Raw genomic sequence first — 15,000 nt, forward strand, 5'->3', positions numbered from 1 at the left:
CCCGGTTTGCCCCGGGTGCGCACCTCGCGTGCACCTTCGTCGGGGTGGGCACCTTGGCTGGGTTTGCCCCGGCTGCGCTCCGAAGCGGGGTTATTGGAGCGCCGCCTCTTTTTTTGTCGGAGCGTTTGGTGGGGTTTCTCGCATTGGCTCTTCCGAGGCCCGGTTGCCACCCTGGCGCGCACGAAGTCGGAAGTAGGGTTAATTGCCCGGGTGCGCACCTTTGCCAGGGTGGGCACCTTACCTGGGCTGCGCACCAGGGCGGGCTCAAGATGGCACGCGCGTTCCGTTTTTTTCACTATCTTTCAAAACGGAAATTTTAAAATCTCCTTTTTTTTTTGCCTTTTCTGGAAATTAGTGAAGGCAGCGCATCAAAGGTGCGCACCTCGCTGCCCACCTTGGTGTGCTCTGAGGTGCGCACCCGGGAGCGCTACGAAGTGTGCTCCAAGGTGCGGCGTGCACGTTGTCGGAGCCCGGTTTGCCCCGGGTGCGCACCTCGCCTGCACCTTGGCCGGGGTGGGCACCTTGGCTGGGTTTGCCCAGGGTGCGCTCCGAAGCGGGGTTACTGGAGCGCCCCCTCTTTTTTTGTCAGAGCGTTTGGTGGGGTTTCTCGCATTGGCTCTTCCCAGGCCCGGTTGTTGGGTGCGCTCCCACCCTGGCGCGCGCGAAGTTGGAAGTTGGGTTAATTGCCCGGGCGCGCACCTTCGCCAGGGTGGGCACCTTGGTGCGCACACCTTGGCTGGGCTGCGCACCAGGGCGGGCTCAAGATGGCACCAGCATTCCCTTTTTCTCACTATCTTTCAAAACGGAAATTTTAAAATCTCGTTTTTTTTTTGCCTTTTATGGAAATTAGTGAAGGCATCGCATCAAAGGTGCGCACCTCGCTGCCCACCTTGGTGTGCTCCGAGGTGCCCACCACGGTGCGCAACGCCGGTGCGAACCCGGGAGCGCCCCGATGTGTGCTCCAAGGTGCGGCGTGCACGAAGTCGGACCCCGGTTTGCCCCGGGTGCGCACCTCGCGTGCACCTTGGTGCGCACACCTTGGCTGGGTTGCGCGGCCTGGTGGGCACCATGGTGCGCACCAAGGAGCGCTCCGAAGTGTGCTCCAAGGTGCGGCGTGCACGAAGTCGGAGCCCGGTTTGCCCCGGGTACGCACCTCGCGTGCACCTTCGCCGGGGTGGGCACCTCGGCTGGGTTGCGCGCCCTGGTGCGCACCAAGGAGCGCTCCGAAGTGTGCTCCAAGGTGCGGCGTGCACGAAGTCGGAGCCCGGTTTGCCCCGGGTGCGCACCTTCGCCGCGGTGCGCACCATGGCGTGCACGAAGTCGGAGCCCGGTTTGCCCCGGGTGCGCACCTCGCGTGCACCTTCGGCGGGGTTGCGCGCCCTGGTGGGCACCATGGTGCGCACCAAGGAGCGCTCCGAAGTGTGCTCCAAGGTGCGGCGTGCACGAAGTCGGAGCCCGGTTTGCCCCGGGTGCGCACCTCGCGTGCACCTTCGGCGGGGTTGCGCGCCCTGGTGGGCACCATGGTGCGCACCAAGGAGCGCTCCGAAGTGTGCTCCAAGGTGCGGCGTGCACGAAGTCGGAGCCCGGTTTGCCCCGGGTGCGCACCTCGCGTGCACCTTCGCCGCGGTGGGCACCATGGCGTGCACGAAGTCGGAGCCCGGTTTGCCCCGGGTGCGCACCTCGCGTGCACCTTCGCCGGGGTGGGCACCTCGGCTGGGTTGCGCGCCCTGGTGCGCACCAAGGAGCGCTCCGAAGTGTGCTCCAAGGTGCGGCGTGCACGAAGTCGGAGCCCGGTTTGCCCCGGGTGCGCACCTCGCGTGCACCTTCGCCAGGGTGGGCACCTCGGTGCGCACACCTTCTCAATGTTTTCTTGCCTTTTCTGGAAATTGGTGAAGGCAGCGCATCAAAGGTGCGCACCTCGGTGTGCTCCGAGGTGCGAACCCGAGAGCGCTCCGAGGTGCCCACGAAGTCGAAAGTCGGGTTAATTGCATTGTTTTCCCCGGGTGCGCTCCGAGGTGCGCAACATCGGCGCGCACCAAGGAGGGCTCCGAAGTGTGCTCCAAGGTGCGCACGATGGCGTGCACCTCTGGTGCGCACGATTCGGAGCTCGGTTTGACCGGGGTGCGCACACCTTGGCTGGGTTGCGCACCTTTTGTGCGCTCCAAGGTGCGCACGAAGTCGGAGCTCGGTTTGCCCCGGGTGCGCACCTTCGCCAGGGTGCGCACCTTGATGCGCACGCCTTGGCTGGGCTGCGCACCTTGGTGGGCGCCATGGTGCGCACCTTTCGTGCGCTCCAAGGTGCGCACGAAGTCGGAGCTCGGTTTGCCCCGGGTGCGCACCTTGGTGGGCGCCATGGTGCACTCCGAGGTGCCCAAGATTGGTGCGCACCAAGGAGCGCTCCGAAGTGCGCTCCAAGGTGCGCGCGAAGTCGAAAGTTGGGTTAATTGTCCGGTTTGCCTCGGGTGCGCACCTTGCGTGCACCTTCGCCAGGGTGGGCGCCTTGGTGCGCACACCTTGGCTGGGCTGCGCACACCTTGGCACCCGCGTTTCCTTCATTTTAAATTTTTTTTTTTTACAATCTCTCAAGTGGGAAATTCTATAATCTCAACTTTTTTTGCCTTTTCAGGAAACTTTTGAATGGAGCGCATCATTGGTGCGCTCCGAAGTGTGCTCCAAAGCTCTCTCCAGCTGCGTGCACCTGCCCCGGCCGCGCACCCGGCCCCGCCCAGCTTCGCTCACCTGTCCCGGGCGTCTGGTGCGGAACCTTAGAGTAAGAAACATCACCGTGCACCTTGGCCAACGTGCGCGACTCGACCGAGCGCGCACTGGCCGAGGTGCACACCGATTTCACCTGGGTGCGCGCGCAGCACCTCGGGCGCACCGGGGTGCGCGCACAACGCCCGGGTTGCACCGTGGCCTGTGTGCTCGGGGCGCCTCGGGTGCGCGCTCGGTGTCGCCCCCGCGCGCGCGGTAGTGCGGGCAGCGCACCCCGGCCCGGCCCGGCCCCGACGAGAACGCAAACGGGCAAAAGGTTTATTCAAATAGCATTGCGACGCCCGGCGAAAAACTAAAAAAGGGTGCAACACCGGGACTTCCCGGGAGGTCACCCATCCCAGTACTACTCCGGCCCAAGCGCGCTTAACTGCGGAGTTCTGATGGGATCCGGTGCACTAACGCTGGTATGATCGCACCCGTTATGAGCTTGTCGCAGTGTGTACTTAGCAAACCGCGACCCACGTGCGAATCCACCCCGGCCACCCACCCCCGTCGAGGTGCACACCCTCCCTCGCGAAGTGCGCCCCGTTCGCCAAGTGTGAGCCCTGCCCGGGTGCGCGCACCTTGCTAGGGCGTCGGGTGTGCACCCGGCCCGGCCTACGTGCGTGCACCTGGAGGGGGCGTCGTGTGCGTGCAGTGTCCCGTCTGCAACGCGGTGCCCACACACCACCTCGGGCGCAACGACCTGCGCTCACATGTGGGCCGAGTGCACCTTGGTGCATGTTCGGGGCGCCTCGGGTGCACGCTCGATCTTGCCCCGGTGCACCAAGGCGCTCGGTTTGCCCCGGGTGCGCACTTGGTGCAAGGTGGGCACCCAAAATAGGGATCAAGCACCAAAACACAAGTTTCGGGATGCAAAATGGGACCCAAGGACCACAAATGCGTTCCAAGACCCATGATGGGTCCACGAGAACAAAAATGTGTTCCGAGACTTAATAAACAAATATTGGGTTTTAGGAGAAGAAACATGCTCTGATGCCCAAAACGAGAATCGACCCCGAAAAGGCCACAGGCCAAAAGTGGGATGCGAGACAAAAAAAAATGGGACCCGAGGACCAAAATTGGGTTCCCAGGTCGAAGACAGGGCAACCGGACAAGAAACGACCTCTAAGGCTCGAAATGAGTCCCGACGACTAAAACTTGACAAGAAGCACCCATCAGGCACCCAACTCGACACCCATGGGATGCCGACCCACCCGGGCTTCCACCTAGCACACCTTGGCACCCACCCACCCTCGCACCCAACCTCGCACCCAACTTAGCACCTTTGAACCCACATTGGCACTCACCCTGACCCTGGCACCTTGGAACCCACATTGGCACTCACCTTGACCCTGGCACCCACCTTTGCACTCACCTTGGGACCCACCCTGGCTCCCACCTCGGCACCCACCCAGACACCCACCTTGGTTCCTTGGCACCCACCTTGGATCCTTGGCACCCACCCCGACACCCACCTTGGCACGCAACTTGGCTACTTGCCACCCACCTTGGCTCCTTGACGCCCACCCCGACAACCACCCCGTGACCTACCCTGGCTAGGGTTGGTGCACACCCACCCTGGTGCCCACCTTGGCACCCACCCTATGACCCACCTTGGCACGCACCTTAGTACCCACCCCGTTACCCACCCTAGGACCCACCCCGTGACCCACCTTGGCCAGGGTGGGTGCACCCACCCTGGTGCCCACCTTGGCACCCACCCATCCTAGCACCCAGCCTGTGACCGGGCTTGGAACCCAACCTTGCACCCGCACCCGTCTTGGCCAGTGTGGGTGCGCACCCATCCTGGCACCCACGTTGTGACACACCCTTTAACCCACGCACCCTAGCACCCACGTTGGCACCCACCTTGGAACCCAACCTAGCAACTTGGCACCCACCCCGTGACCCACCTTGGCATCCACCATAGCAGTCGCCGACTTGGCACCCACCTCGGCACCCACCTTGACACTTGTGGACCCACCTTGCCACTCACCCTAGCATCGACCCATCCTAGCACCCACCCTGGCACCTTTGCACCCTAGCACTCACCCATCCTAGCACCTAACCTGTGACCCACCTTGACACTCACCCTCGCACCCACCTTGGAACCCAACCTAGCACCCACCCACCCTGACACCAACCCTAGCACCTACCCACCCTTGCACCCACCCTGTGACCCATCTTGGCACCCACCCATCCTACCACTCAACCTATCACCCACCTTCTCACCCACCTTGGCATCCACCTTAGCACCCACCCACACTGGCACCTTGGCACCCACCTCGGGCAAGGTGGGTGCACACCCACCCTGGCACCCAATTTAGAACCCACCGAGCATGTTACCCACCTTGGCACCCACATTGCAGCCCACCCTAGTACCCACCCTATGACCCACATTGGCATCCACACCCTAGCACCCAGGCACCTCGACACCCGCCTTGACACCCACCCTAGCACTGAACCTGTGACCCACCTTGGAACTCACCCTAGAACCCACCCACCCTGTGAACCACCTTGGCATCCACCTTAGCACCCACCCACCTTGGCACCCACTCTAGCACTCACCCATCCTAACACCCAACTTGTTACCCACCTTGGCACCCGCCCTCGCGTCCACCTTGAAACCCACCCTAGCACCCACCCACGCAGGAGCCCACCTTGGCACCCAACCTAACACCCACGCATCCTGGCACCCAACTTGTGACCCACCTTGGAACCCACCCTAGTACCCACCTTTGAACCCACTATATCACCAACCCACCTTGGCACCCACCCTATGACCCTCTTTGGAATCCACCCTAGCACGCACCCACCCTGGCACCCACCATGGAGCGCACCCTAGCACCCACCCACCTCGGCACGCACCTCAACACCCACCTTGGTGTGCGCACTGCGCCAACCTCTCAAAGACCCTATGTGGTGCGCTCCAAAGTGTACACCTTTGGTGCGCTCCAAGGTGCGCACCTTTGGTGCACACCGAGGTGCACACCAAAGTGTGCACCGAGGTGAGCACCAAAGTGCACTCCAGGGTGCACACCAAGGCGTGCACCTTTGGTGCGGTCAATGCAAACGAATTCGGAAGTTGGGGTCGATGTCCTAATCGCTGCTGCAGACTACACGTATGAGAATCGGACAAATAGCTTTATATAGGGGAGGTGTTGCGTTTGATGGGTCGACTCCCCTGGTTGTGTGCACTGCACCAACTTCAAAGACCCTGTCTTGTTTAAGAAGTCAAAAGTTGGGGTGGATGTCCTAATCATTGCTGCAGTCTACGCATGTATGAGAATCAGACAAATAGCTTATATAGGGGAGGTGTTGCATTCGGTGGGTTGACTCCCCTGGTTGTGCGCACTGCGCCAACCTCAAAGACCCCGCATAGCAGAAGAAGTCGGAAGTCGGATTTTGGTGAGCACCAAGGCGTGCACCTTTGGTGCGGTCAACGCAGACGAATTCAGAAGTTGGGGTGGATGTCCTAATCGTTGTTGCAGGCTACACATGTATGAGAATCAGACAAATAGCTTATATAGGGGAGGTGTTGGGTTTGATGGGTCAACTCCCTTGGTTGTGCGCATTACGCCAACCTCAAAGACCTTGTTTTCGTTAAGAAGTCAAAAGTTGGGGTCAATGTCCTAATGGCTCCTGCAGGCTACACATGTATGAGAATCGGACAAATAGCTTATATAGGGGAGGTGTTGGGTTTGATGGGTCGACTCCCCTGGTTGTGCGCATTACGTCAACCTCAAAGACCTTGTTTTCGTTAAGAAGTCAAAAGTTGGGGTCGATGTCCTAATTGCTCCTGTAGACTACACATGTATGAGAATCAGACAAATAGCTTATATAGGGGAGGTGTTGGGTTTGATGGGTTGACTCCCCTAGTTGTTCGCATTACACCAACCTCAAAGACCTTGTTTTCGTTTAGAAGCCGAAAGTTGGGGTCGATGTCCTAATTGCTCCTGCAGGCTACGCATGTATGAGAATCAGACAAATAGCTTATATAGGGGAGGTGTTGGGTTTGATGGGTCGACTCCCCTGGTTGTGCGCATTGCGCCAACCTCAAAGACCCTGCATTGCGGATGAAGTCGAAAGTCAGAGTTTGGTGTGCTACAAGGTGTGGTCGAAGGTGCTCACCTAGGTGTGCACCTTTGGAGCACAGGAAAAGTGCCCTCCAAAAGTGCGCACCTTTGGAGTGCACAAAAGTGCCCTCCAAAAGTGCGCACCTTTGGAGCGCAGAAAAGTGCCCTCCAAAAAGTGCCCTCCAAAAGTGCGCACCTTTGGAGCGCAGAAAAGTGCCCTCCAAAAAGTGCCCTCCAAAAGTGCGCACCTTTGGAGCGCAGAAAAGTGCCCTCCAAAAGTGCGCACCTTTGGAGCGCAGAAAAGTGCCCTCCAAAAGTGCGCACCTTTGGAGCGCAGAAAAGTGCCCTCCAAAAAGTGCCCTCCAAAAGTGCGCACCTTTGGAGCGCAGAAAAGTGCCCTCCAAAAAGTGCCCTCCAAAAGTGCGCACCTTTGGAGCGCAGAAAAGTGCCCTCCAAAAAGTGCCCTCCAAAAGTGCGCACCTTTGGAGCGCAGAAAAGTGCCCTCCAAAAAGTGCCCTCCAAAAGTGCGCACCTTTGGAGCGCAGAAAAGTGCCCTCCAAAAAGTGCCCTCCAAAAGTGCGCACCTTTGGAGCGCAGAAAAGTGCCCTCCAAAAGTGCGCACCTTTGGAGCGCACAAAAGTGCCCTCCAAAAGTGCGCACTTTTGGTGCGCACCAAGGCGCTGGTTCGGTCGTTGCAGGCGAGTTCGGAAGTTGGGGTCGATGTCCTGAGCGGAGGTGCAAACTACACAGGTGTCGGAATCGGACAAATAGCTTATATAGGGGAGGTGTATGCTTCGATGGGTCGACTCCCCAGGTTGAGCGCACCGCGCCAACCTCAAAGACCCTACGGTATGGATGAAGTCGGAAGTTGGGTCCGATGACCAATTCGATTAGTAGGTATGCTCATGAGGTCGGAATTTGGGTCCGATGACCTGCCATGTGCAGGAAGGCGAATGTTGACACTGTGCGTTGCAAGGTGCACACCAAGGCGCTGGTGCGGTCTTTTTAGTCGAGTTCGGAAGTTGGGGTCGATGTCCTGATCGGAGGTGCAAGCTACACAGGTGTGGGAATCGGACAAATAGCTTATATAGGGGAGGTGTATGCTTCGTTGGGTCGACTCCCCGGGTTGAGCGCACCGCGCCAACCTCAAAGACCCTACGGTATGGATGAAGTCGGAAGTTGGGTCCGATGACCGATTCGATATGTAGGCATACTCGCGAGGTCGGAATTTGGGTCCGATGACCTGCCACGTGCAGGAAGGCGAATGTTGGCACTGTGCGTTGCAAGGTGCGCACCAAGGCGCTGGTTCGGTCGTTGGAGGCGAGTTCGGAAGTTGGGGTCGATGTCTTGATCGGAGGTGCAAACTACACAGGTGTGGGAATCGGACAAATAGCTTATATAGGGGAGGTGTATGCTTCGTTGGGTCGACTCCCCGGGTTGAGCGCACCGCGCCAACCTCAAAGACCCTACGGTATGGATGAAGTCGGAAGTTGGGTCCGATGACCGATTCGATATGTAGGCATACTCGCGAGGTCGGAATTTGGGTCCGATGACCTGCCATGTGCAGGAAGGCGAATGTTGGGACTGTGCGTCGCAAGGTGCGCACCAAGGCGCTGGTGCCGTCGTTGCAGTCGAGTTCGGAAGTTGGGGTCGATGTCCTGGTCAGAGGTGCAAACTACACAGGTGTGGGAATCGGACAAATAGCTTATATAGGGGAGGTGTATGCTTCGATGGGTCGACTCCCTGGGTTGAGCGCACCGCGCCAACCTCAAAGACCCTACAGTATGGATGAAGTCGGAAGTTGGGTCCGATGACCGATTCGATACGTAGGCATATTGGCGAGGTCTGAATTTGTGTCCGATGACCTGCCATGCGCAGGAAGGCGGAATTTGGGTCCGATGACCGAGTTGATGGCGTGCCATGCGCAGAAAGGCGGAATTTGGGTCCGATGACCGAGTTGATGTTGATGGCCCGCCATGCACAGGAAGGCGGAATTTGGGTCCGATGACCGATTTGAAGGCGTGCCATACGCAAAAAGGCGGAGTTTGGGTCCGATGACCGAGTTGATATTGATGGCCCGCCATGCGCAGGAAGGCGGAATTTGGGTCCGATGACCTGACATACGCATGGAGTCCGACTCGGGGGCCGATGTTCGATTCGATGACTTGCATTGTGGGTAAAGTCGGAAGTTGTGGTCTTTGACCCGATTCGATGACCAGACTTCGGCTGCTTGAGAATCGGACAAATAACTTATATAGGGGAGGTAGTGTTCTCGAGCATCCTCCCCCCGTGCCCGTTTATGTCGATTGATGCTGGTGCTCGACTGGTTGGAGCGCTCGGATGCAAAAATCTTGCACCAGGATTTATCGATTGTGATGGACACGGCAAGTCTCCTGATTGCTATGCAGGAGCTCATCGTGAATCTCTATGCGGCCTTGGTATGGACTCGACCTGCGGAATGGTTCGGCAATGGTAGTCGCTCCAACACGTCCTTGCAATGGCCACAGAGGTGATTCGACTAGAGCTCCAGTCTAGCTTTTGGGTTGCTTGGCGGACTGGTATAGCCGCGATCGAGTTCCGGCCATGAACGTTTTAGATAGCTCTTGGGCTTTCTGGGACGGAAGTCGGAAGTTTGGGCTGTTGTCCGATTTGATGACCATTCTTCGGATGTGTGAGAATCGGACAAATAACTTATATAGGGGACTGTGTTGTCTCACGCAGCCCCCTCCGTGCCCCTCTATCTCGACCGATGTTGGTGCTTGAAAGGGTTGGGATCGCTCGGATTTATAAACGTGCACCACCATTTGTCGAGTGTGAGGGACGCGGCAGGTCTCCTAAATGCTATGCGGGCGCTCTCTGAGAATCTCTATCCGGCCTCGACACAGACTAGTCTTGCTGAATGGTTTGGCACTGGTAGTCGATCCAACACGTCGTTGTTGTGGCCGCCTAGGCGATTCGATTCGAGCCCCCGTCTAGCTTTTGGGTTGCTTGGCGGATTTTGCCCTATCCGCAAGTGAGCTCGGTCCCTAAACGTTCGAGAAACCCGATTGCTATGCGCCGACTCTCTTTCTTGCGAGCCTCCATCTAGCTTTTGGGTCTCTACGGAACGGAAGTCGGAATCTGGGACCGTTGTTTGATTCGACGAGGCAGACTACGGTTGTGCGAGAATCGGACAAATAACTTATATAGGGGAGGTGTTGACTGGAGCATTCTCCCCCGTGCCCCTCTAACTCGACCAATGCTGGCGCTCGAACGGTGGTAGCGCTCGGATTTTCATTGAGCGCCAGCATTGGTCGATTTAGAGGGGCATGCGAGATTCCCGAATGCTATGCGAGGGCTCTAACGGAAATGTCTATTGGTTTCGGTATGGATGCAATTGCGAGTGGTTCGGCAAAGGTAGTCGTTCCGATGCGTCCATGTCGTGGCCAAATCGATAATTCGATTTGAGCCCTCGTATAGCATTTGGGTCTCTCGATGTGATTCCGCATTCCAGTCCCTTTGGGCACTGCTTGAGCCGCATCCCAGGGGGTTCCCTTCCCAATAATCTGCCTCGCAACCCGATTGCTATGCGGTGAGGCTCCTCGGCCGCCTCGGAACTATCTGTGTATCAGACGCATCGCGGGATAAGGGGTTGGCAACGGTAGTCGCCCCAAGCGCGTCCGATGCTTGGACCATTCCGAGGCGGCCCTGAAGCCTCTTCCGTCTAGCCGTTGGGTCCTTCTCGCCGCATCCCTCGCCTCGCACCCCGATTGCTATGCGGTGAGGCTCCTCGGCCGCCTCGGAACTATCTGTGTATCGGACGCGTCGCGGGATAAGGGGTTGTCACTGGTAGTCGCCCCAAGCGCGTCCGATGCTTGGACCATTCCGAGGCGGCCCTGAAGCCTCTTCCGTCTAGCCGTTGGGTCCTTCTCGCCGCATCCCTCGCCTCGCACCCCGATTGCTATGCGGTGAGGCTCCTCGGCCGCCTCGGAACTATCTGTGTATCGGACGCGTCGCGGGATAAGGGGTTGTCATTGGTAGTCGCCCCAAGCGCGTCCGATGCTTGGACCATTCCGAGGCGGCCCTGAAGCCTCTTCCGTCTAGCCGTTGGGTCCTTCTCGCCGCATCCCTCGCCTCGCACCCCGATTGCTATGCGGTGAGGCTCCTCGGCCGCCTTGGAACTATCTGTGTATCGGACGCGTCGCGGGATAAGGGGTTGTCACTGGTAGTCGCCCCAAGCGCGTCCGATGCTTAGACCATTCCGAGGCGGACCCGAAGCCTCTTCCGTCTAGCCGTTGGGTCCTTCTCGCCGCATCCTTCGCCTCGCACCCCGATTGCTATGCGGTGAGGCTCCTCGGCCGCCTCGGAACTATCTGTGTATCGGACGCGTCGCGGGATAAGGGGTTGTCACTGGTAGTCGCCCCAAGCGCGTCCGATGCTTGGACCATTCCGAGGCGGACCCGAAGCCTCTTCCGTCTAGCCGTTGGGTCCTTCTCGCCGCATCCCTCGCCTCGCACCCCGATTGCTATGCGGTGAGGCTCCTCGGCCGCCTTGGAACTATCTGTGTATCGGACGCGTCGCGGGATAAGGGGTTGTCACTGGTAGTCGCCCCAAGCGCGTCCGATGCTTGGACCATTCCGAGGCGGACCCGAAGCCTCTTCCGTCTAGCCGTTGGGTCCTTCTCGCCGCATCCCTCGCCTCGCACCCCGATTGCTATGCGGTGAGGCTCCTCGGCCGCCTTGGAACTATCTGTGTATCGGACGCGTCGCGGGATAAGGGGTTGTCACTGGTAGTCGCCCCAAGCGCGTCCGATGCTTGGACCATTCCGAGGCGGACCCGAAGCCTCTTCCGTCTAGCCGTTGGGTCCTTCTCGCCGCATCCCTCGCCTCGCACCCCGATTGCTATGCGGTGAGGCTCCTCGGCCGCCTTGGAACTATCTGTGTATCGGACGCGTCGCGGGATAAGGGGTTGTCACTGGTAGTCGCCCCAAGCGCGTCCGATGCTTGGACCATTCCGAGGCGGCCCCGAAGCCTCTTCCGTGTAGCCGTTGGGTCCTTCTCGCCGCATCCCTCGCCTCGCACCCCGATTGCTATGCGGTGAGGCTCCTCGGCCGCCTTGGAACTATCTGTGTATCGGACGCGTCGCGGGATAAGGGGTTGTCACTGGTAGTCGCCCCAAGCGCGTCCGATGCTTGGACCATTCCGAGGCGGCCCCGAAGCCTCTTCCGTGTAGCCGTTGGGTCCTTCTCGCCGCATCCCTCGCCTCGCACCCCGATTGCTATGCGGTGAGGCTCCTCGGCCGCCTTGGAACTATCTGTGTATCGGACGCGTCGCGGGATAAGGGGTTGTCACTGGTAGTCGCCCCAAGCGCGTCCGATGCTTGGACCATTCCGAGGCGGACCTGAAGCCTCTTCCCTCTAGCCGTTGGGGCTTTCTCGCCGCATCCCTCGCCTCGCACCCTGATTGCTATGCTGTGAGGCTCCTCGGCCGCCTTGGAACTATCTGTGTATCGGACGCATCGCGGGATAAGGGGTTGGCAGTGGTAGTCGCCCCAAGCGCATCCGATGCTTGGACCATTCCGAGGCGGCCCTGCAGCCTCTTCCGTCTAGCCGTTGGGGCCATCTCGCCGCATCCCCCACCTCGCACCACGATTGCTATGCGGTGAGGCTCCTTGGCCGCCTCGGAACTATCTGTGTATCGGACGCATCGCGGGATAAGGGGTTGTCACTGGTAGTCGCCCCAAGCGCGTCCGATGCTTGGACTATTCCGAGGCGGCCCTGCAGCCTCTTCCGTCTAGCCGTTGGGGCCATCTCGCTGCATCCCCCACCTCCTCGGCCGCCTCGGAACTATCTGTGTATCGGACGCATCGCGGGATAAGGGGTTGGCAGTGGTAGTCGCCCCAAGCGCGTCCGATGCTTGGACTATTCCGAGGCAGCCCTGCAGCCTCTTCCGTCTAGCCTTTGGGGCCATCTCGCCGCATCCCTCGCCTCGCACCCCGATTGCTATGCGGTGAGGCTCCTCGGCCGCCTGGGAACTATCTTCGTATCGGACGCATCGCGGGATAAGGGGTTGTCACTGGTAGTCGCCCCAAGCGCGTCCGATGCTTGGACTATTCCGAGGCGGCCCTGTGGCCTCTTCCGTCTAGCCGTTGGGGCCATCTCGCCGCATCCCCCACCTCGCACCCCGATTGCTATGCGGTGAGGCTCTTCGGCCGCCTTGGAACTATCTTCGTATCGGACGCATTGCGGGATAAGGGGTTGTCACTGGTAGTGGCCCCAAGCGCGTCCGATGCTTGGACTATTCCGAGGCGGCCCTGCAGCCTCTTCCGTCTAGCCGTTGGGGCCATCTCGCCGCATCCCCCACCTCGCACCCCGATTGCTATGCGGTGAGGCTCCTCGGCCGCCTTGGAACTATCTTCGTATCGGACGCATCGCGGGATAAGGGGTTGTCACTGGTAGTCGCCCCAAGCGCGTCCGATGCTTGGACTATTCCGACGCGGCCCTGTGGCCTCTTCCGTCTAGCCGTTGGGGCCATCTCGCCGCATCCCCCACCTCGCACCCCGATTGCTATGCGGTGAGGCTCCTCGGCCGCCTTGGAACCATCTTCGTATCGGACGCATCGCGGGATAGGGGGCTGTCACTGGTAGTCGCCCCAAGCGTGTCCGATGCTTGGACCATTCCTAGGCGGCCCTGAAGCCTCTTCCGTCTAGCCGTTGGGGCCTTCCCGCCCCATCCCTCGCCTCGCACCCCCGATTGCTATGCGGTGAGGCTCCTCGGCCGCCTTGGAACCATCTGTGTATCGGACGCATCGCGGGATAAGGGGTTGGCACTGGCAGTCGCCCCAAGCGCGTCCGATGCTTGGACCATTCCGAGGTGGCCCTGAAGCCTCTTCCGTCTAGCCGTTGGGGCCTTCCCGCCCCATCCCTCGCCTCGCACCCCGATTGATATGCGGTGAGGCTCCTCGGCCGCCTTGGAACTATCTGTGTATCGGACGCATCGCGGGATAAGGGGTTGGCACTGGTAGTCGTCCCAATCGCATCCGATGCTTGGACCATTCCGAGGCGGCCCTGCAGCCTCTTCCGTTTAGCCGTCGGGGCCTTCCCGCCGCATCCCTCGCCTCGCATCCCGATTCCTATGCGGTGAGTCTTCTCGGCCGCCGCGGAACTATACCTGTTATTGCTACTGCATCCTTCGGCTGGTAACCTCCTCTGCCGCCTTGGAACGTTCTCTTTGTCGGACGCGTCGCGGGATAAGGGGTTGGCACTGGTAGTCGCCCCAAGCGCGCCCGATGCATAGACCGCTCCGAGTCGACCTTGCTTTCAGCCTCTCACATGCATAGACCTCTCTGAGTCGACCCTGCAGCCTCTCACGTTTAGCCTTTGGAATCTCGCCTCACAACATGATTGCTATCCTTGATGCATCCCTTGCCTCGAGCCCTGATTGCTTTCTTGGCTGCATCCCTCCTCTCCTCACAGCCCGGTTGTCATCACTGCTTCATCCGTCGCTTCATGCATTCTGGCTGCTGGGCCCTTCCCACCGCACACCTCGATTGCTATCTCTTCTGCATCACACACCCCGATTGCTATCTCTGCTACATCCCTCGGCTCTCACTTCTGCATCCTTCGCCTCACACCTCGATTGCTATCAATGCTGCATCCGTAACCTCACACCCCGATTGCTATGCGGGGAGGCTCCTTGGCCGCCTTGGAAATTTCTGTGTGTCGGACGCACCGCGGGATAAGGGGTTGGCACTGGTAGTCGCCCCAAGTGCGCCCGATTCTTAGACCGCTTCGAGGTGACCTCGTAGCCTCTTTCGTCCAGGCTTCCTGCCTTCAACGCCCTTTTTACACCTCGATTGCTATGCGCGGGCTCGTTGGCGTCTATCACCTCTCTGCGAAGAGTGGCACGATGATTGTTGGGGTAAATCGTAGCAGTCCGATCTCTGGCCTTGGGCCATTGTGAGGGCTGATCGATTTCCTGTGCGCATCTCGTGTTCGCCCAGTAACAGACTCGACGACTTGTAATCGGTCTTGTTCCCGATTGTTCCTGGAGGTAGTCTTCGGAACTCTTGGATTTGACCTGTCACTCGAACTGTCCTCTTCCGAGGATGCTTGTGTGTGTGTGCTTGTGCCATTTCCTTGGCGGTATTAACGAGATATTAAAGAGCGGAGTGAGCGCCTCGCCCAGCTA

General features: G+C 59.5%; 1 non-coding gene across 1 annotated transcript; it reads right to left on the reverse strand.

Annotated features, from left to right (window-relative positions):
* Positions 1-3,074: 3,074 nt before the first annotated feature.
* On the reverse strand, positions 3,075-3,193 carry LOC131867268 (5S ribosomal RNA). Its single transcript, XR_009365827.1, has one exon. It is a non-coding gene; the product is annotated as a 5S ribosomal RNA (ribosomal RNA).
* Between the last annotated feature and the right edge of the window lie 11,807 nt (positions 3,194-15,000).

This window comes from Cryptomeria japonica, unplaced genomic scaffold, assembly GCF_030272615.1.
Source record: "Cryptomeria japonica unplaced genomic scaffold, Sugi_1.0 HiC_scaffold_167, whole genome shotgun sequence".
NCBI classification, from domain to species: Eukaryota; Viridiplantae; Streptophyta; class Pinopsida; order Cupressales; family Cupressaceae; genus Cryptomeria; species Cryptomeria japonica.